We start from the raw sequence: 6,171 nt of genomic DNA, 5'->3' as shown, positions 1-6,171 counted from the left end.
TTGATTTCAGAAAAATGGGCGATTAATTAGTTTTTTTTTTTTTTGTCGACTGACAGCACTAATATAAATATATATGAAGAAAAAATATATATATATGCAATTTTTTAAATGAGAATAAGATGATTTTTGCATTGCGGTAATGATAATTGGGTGGGTAAGCTTTATTTAAAAACAAAATCTATATTTTAATGAACTGCCTTTGAAGCGCTGTATAATTATTTAGTTATTTTGATTTTGAGCTGAAATATCATCTTCACATATTCTTGACAGGAATACTGATATTTACTCTGAATTGCCTGCGGCTATGTATATAAACTGAGTTTAACTGTGATTAAAGAACGAATTAAGGAAAGAAACTGAAAAAGAGAGTCAGAAAGAAAGGGCTGAGTGATTTTCGATGACAGCACGCATGCAGCTGGCAGGCGGTGAGGAATTGAAAAGTTTGTGAGGGTAGTCCAATAATGTGCGCAAGGCTGCAGGGAAAAGGGTTAAGAGGTTAGAGACACACAGAAGCTCTAGTGAGTAAATGTGCTTCCTCCCCTCACCTCATGTACACTGCCTAAAAATACAGCCCACAATGAGCAGAGCCATTACTCCTGTCAGCAGCTGAGAGCAGCCCAGTCATGGCCTACATTCAGCGTGCACATTCCTAACCCAGTTATGAAGCATGCTGATCATTCATTAATCTATGAAAACACACATACTAATTATTACACATGGCAAGGATGTATATATAGCATTACATTTGCCCTGACCAGCTTCCACAACTTCAATCATTACATGCTTCAGCTGTTAGCTTAGCTTAAACACGCACACAAACAGCTCCAGTACAGTCTGTGAAATCCTAGAGATACTAACACTTGAGTATGGCTGACAATTTTGATTATCCAGGTTATTCCTGTCAATGGCTAGAAAGTCCCTGAAGGTCAAACATGTGTTGTGCATTTCCAGTAGCTTTGTTCCAAATGCTAGTGAGTTGGCTAACAGTATTTTTAGACACTCCTAAGCTAAGGCTTTTCTAAGCAGTGTGTAGCAAAATTTAGCTCCCTTAGATGCCTTGGTTTGGCCAATTTTGGAACACAGCCACACTACAATAAAAAGTACATAGTAGGGGTGGGCGATATGACCAAAATCTTACATCACAATATGAATAATTTTATTGAAATAAACCAGAAGTCTCGAACATTCACAGAAAATGGCTTGCTTCCGTGTTGAAAAACAAGGTGGAAAAGCGGCAAAAATAACTCCCGCGCTCTTTGAGCACCGTCTTCATGTGCGCGCACCTCTCTGACAGTCTCTCAGACGGCATGTGCATAATATAGCAAAATGAGTTCTCATTCGCTGATGATTGCATTTCAACGGATTAAAATCACTTGTTTTTAAACCACAATGCTTAAATAATAGGGGTGTGACGAGATCTCGTGGCACGAGATCTCGCGAGATCCGATGTGTCTCGCGAGATCTGACTGGTCTCGCGAGAACGTAACGATATCGTCAGGTAGACCTTTCAGATATATTTGCATTACACTGGCTCCTTCACAAGTGGTGGTATGTAAGATATTTGTTACATCAGGCAAGTGGGAAAATTACACAGTGTAGTCTTTATCCAGTCATAAAATCAGAATTCACAGTTTAACACTGAATGGTGATTTCAGCATTTGTCTTCTCACTAAATGAGGATGTAAACACATGAACAACATCTCGAATAAATTAAGTTGTTTTATGCATTCAAATAATTAGACATGCTAAAACACAGAATTTGGTAACAATAAATAATATGGTGAGAAAAAATAAAACATTTTATAGGGCCCTAAACATGTAATTTTTGTTAAACTTTTAATAAATTGATGTGAAAATGTATAAGTTTAATGATTTTAATTAATTAGACATGCTTTTTAATTAATACAATTTAATTGAACTATTAAAAAGGTTAATAGTTAACCTTCGTCTTATCTCGTCTAGTCTCGTCTCGTGGGATAAGTGTCTCGTCACACCCCTATTAAATACGCGTGCAAATGATAAGTTTTTGTGAACACGTAGCACAGCAATGTCTCGTGAGCGTGTAACCGTGATAAAGAAAATAGTCTAAAAACTCTGCCGGTTGACAAATTTCAACCGGTTAATTGTGTCTACCGGTATATCGCCCACCCCTAGTACAAAGCACACAAATATTAAGTTAAACAGTCCAATATTACAGGGGAAGTAAGTCATTTTTACAGCACTAACAGCACCAAACAGACTAGCAAAAATAACAACTGTTTTTAAACTTTTTCAAACACTCACAAAAAAATAAAAATAATAATTCCATTTGACGAAAATACCGGTGCACTAATGTATGCACTACATCTTTAAAATTGGACTATTTCATATGACTTTTCCCCCAAACTAGTTAGGTAAGTGCAATCCCCATCCCACAGTCTGTTCTACATATTTCATTGGTCATGTCAATCACAATGCTGCTTGCTTAAATAATGTTAAAACAAATACTAACCGCTTTCCATAACCTACACCCAGCATGCTAACCTTAGTATGCATTTAACTGGTTTAAGGAAAAACTTTACCATTTCACCCAAAATTTGTGTGCTATGAACTATGTCTGCACTTAATAGTGTATTGCTTTATTAGCTTAGAGCTAATGTAAAACTCATTTGTGATCATTAATCAGGTCTCTCTTTTCAGGCAGGAAGCTTCATTTGTGGACTACACACCTCACTATATTTTGGAATAGAGCTGTTGTTATCTATTTTTGCCAGACCTTACTTCTGACCTTAGCTTGTCTTTCAAGCAAAATCTTGCCTGATAGAGACATAAAGGGTTGAAGGGTGTTTTAGAGCAGATCTTGGTGTGGGGATTTCAGGATGTGAGGAAAGATCAGATGCAAAGGTCAACGCTCCCTGACACACAAACACACACACACACACAAACACTGCTTCTGTCCCTAAAAGATGCTAACAGTTCTGTTTCACCCTGTTCTAAGAGAAAGGATTAAATTTAGATCAACAGCACATTTCATTAGGAATATGAAATCCTGCAGTATTAGGAAGAGAAACTCACACGGAACAGTATAAATTTTATTACTAGCTTTAGCATCTCAAAGGCAGCTACTAAACTCAATTCAGCATAAAGGGTATTTTTTCTTTTGAGCCATTGATCTGAGACCGGATTCATGAAACATTCTTAAAAATGAAAATCTTTTTAACTGCTATTTTCTTCTTATTTTCTCAATTAAGAATACAAGTTACCAATATTTTGTATTCCACAAAAAAAAAAAAATCTTAAGAATGTTTTTTTTATTAAGATTCTCAAAAAAGGCCTTTGAGGTGTTTTTCACTGAGTGGGTCTGTCATACAATATAACAGCAAATAATTTCCCTTAAGAATTTTTCAAGAAGTTTGACTTAAATTAGATACATTCTAATTCTTAAGAAATTTCTTAAATTCTTCCTTAAGATGATTTCATGAATCCAGCCCCTGACCCATAACTGTCACATGACTATACAGTACCTTGAGGTACAAAACCTTTGTTTGCCACAGGTTTGATATGGTGACAATGACTAATTCTAAGTCTGTTAGGAAGTACAGGCCTATTTCTCTACTTCCACAATTTTCCAAAATTCTAGAAAAATTATTTAATAATAGATTAGACAAATTTTAGATAGACAAATTAATTTCTGACAGTCAATACGGATTCAGATCAAACAGTTCCACATCAATGGCATTAATTGAGTTGACTGAAGAAATTACAAAAGCTAGAGATCATAAGCAGTTTGCAGTTGGAGTTTTCATTGACCTTAAAAAAGCTTTTGACACAATTGATCATAATTTATTAATTAATAAACTGGAATGGTTCTGTACTAGGTAGTACTGGACTGGGTAAAAACTTATTTAAGAGACAAAACAGTTTGTGAAGTTGGGGGAATATTCATCTTTGTGCTTGAGAATTGCTTGTGGCATTCCCCAGGGGTCAGTACTGGGTCCAAAGTTATTTTTGCTTTATATAAATGATATCTGTAAAGTATCAAAAATAGTAAAATTAGTTTTGTTCGCAGATACAAATATTTTATGTTCTAGGGGGAATTTAAAAGAGTTATTAGAGACTATTACTTTAAAAATGAGCAAATTAAAAAGGTGGTTTGATAATAAAAAATTATCATTAAATGTTAATCAAACTAAATGTATGTTATTTGGAAATAGTAAAAAGAGTACACAAGTTCAGATACAGAACAGATAGATGGTGTGGACATAGAAAGGGTAAATGAAAATAAATTTCTTGGGGTGATAGATGATAAATTAAGTTGGAAATCTCACATAAACCATGTACATAATAAATTGTCTAGAAGTATCTCAGTACTGAATAAGGCAAAGCATGTTCTGGACCACAAATCACTCTACATTCTTTACAGTGCATTAATATTACCGTATTAAAATTATTGCTCAGAGGTTTGGGGTAATACATATAAATGTAGATTATCATCATTATCTATGTTGCAAAAAAGAGCAATACGGATAATTCACAAAACTGATTATAGAGATCACACAAATTCACTATTTTTAAAATCAAATATATTAAAATTCATTGATTTGGTTCATTTTCAAACAGCACAAATAATGTATAAAGCAAAAAATAATTCACTCCCTGGTAATATTCAAAAACTGTTTCTTAATGGAGAAGAGAGATATAATCTTAGGAGAGAGTGTCATTTTAAGCATCTTTATGTTCGTACAACATCAAGAGTGTATTAAGACAAGGATGAGATGACAGAATCATGATGTTAATTTGATGATTATTGTTATTGATTATTATTATCAATGCGGAGTGGAGAAGGGGTAGGATTACATAAGCTATGTATTGTGTATGGTTATTGTGATGATGGGAATAGGATGCCAGTTAAAAATAATAGCACTTCCATGAGGTCTGTTAGCATGTACAGTAGAGACAGCAAAAAGGATGATGGTGTATTTAAAAGAGGACAGGGATCTCAGAATGGGGTGTTGAGCAACATGCCTGTCCTTAAACAGGTGGCTCTCAGTGTGATGCTCCCCAGCCCACACCAAACACGACTCATGACTCACCGATCCCATATTAAAACTGTTCCTGCTGGTCCACATGTCCATTTGTGCAGCCTCTCAAGACATGCAGTGCATGTGAGCCTATGGAGCAACGCCTGGCGTTGAAAACTCAGCCCACAAGGTTAGTCATAATAAGCAACAGCCGAACTGTTAACAATGAGTATTTTGTAATAAGTTATGGTCACTGATAAGCCCATGTGACTGTGCTAACTAATGGATGAGACATCAGCTAAATATGTGTGTGTGAGCAGAGCTGGAAGGATAAAGTTTAATTACAATTACAATTAAGAGGACTATTGATACTGATATAATGGTGGCAGGTGGCAAGGCAGCATTATAAGTCTGTGCCCTACTTAATAATAGGGTGGGCTGGCACACAGATGGACTGGCATTCTGTCGGGTAGCTTCACTATTACACCAGAACAGTGACTGATTTGTGCAGCATAAATCCACTCAGGCATTAAAAGTCCACCAATTAGCGCAGATCCATTAACGTGAGCAATGACGAGTTGGAAAGGATTCAGGCTGACGGCTCCAAAAAAAACTGCATTTCAAAATGTCATTTAAAAAAAAAGGATCTCAAAAGTGACTCTCCAAGCAAATCCAAAACTGCATTGCTAGAATTGCTTTGGAAAACTAAAAAAATCAGTTTCAAAGACCCAATAATAATTCAGTATACTATTCAGATTAAATGTTTTTAAACAATGTTTTTAGTCAAATTAGTTATTAATTGGGACGCACGAATATTAAAATTCTGGCTGATACGGATAAGCTGATAATCATTTTCATTTGCAAATTTAAAATGTTCGCAATTTTATCTAAACAAATTAGAAATAAAAACAAAAATGAGTAATTTTAAAATGCTAGAAATTAATTTAGATATCACAACATTATAATGTACAGTATAAAAAAAATTATATTCATTTTGAGATCTAACAGGTGTTTTCAAACATTAAAAAGCTGGATAATGGTAAATGTAAAAATAGGGGAAATGGTTATGAATAATTCAACCTAAATATATATATATATATATATATATATATATATATATACTATAAAATTAAAAGACATTTCTTTTAAATGCATAGCACAGTAATGAAGG

General features: G+C 34.5%; 1 protein-coding gene across 1 annotated transcript in view; it reads right to left on the bottom strand.

The window, feature by feature from the left end:
* Window positions 1–6,171, bottom strand: part of LOC107732353 (immunoglobulin superfamily member 3-like) — a 168,790-nt gene that overhangs the window by 104,941 nt on the left and 57,678 nt on the right. The gene's annotated exons all lie outside the window — the stretch shown is intronic.

The sequence above is a fragment of the Sinocyclocheilus rhinocerous genome, unplaced genomic scaffold, assembly GCF_001515625.1.
Source record: "Sinocyclocheilus rhinocerous isolate Xijiao unplaced genomic scaffold, SAMN03320098_v1.1 scaffold3203, whole genome shotgun sequence".
NCBI classification, from domain to species: domain Eukaryota; kingdom Metazoa; phylum Chordata; class Actinopteri; order Cypriniformes; family Cyprinidae; genus Sinocyclocheilus; species Sinocyclocheilus rhinocerous.
The sequence above is the reverse complement of the archived record's forward strand: the minus strand, read 5'-3'. Positions and strand labels throughout refer to the sequence as shown.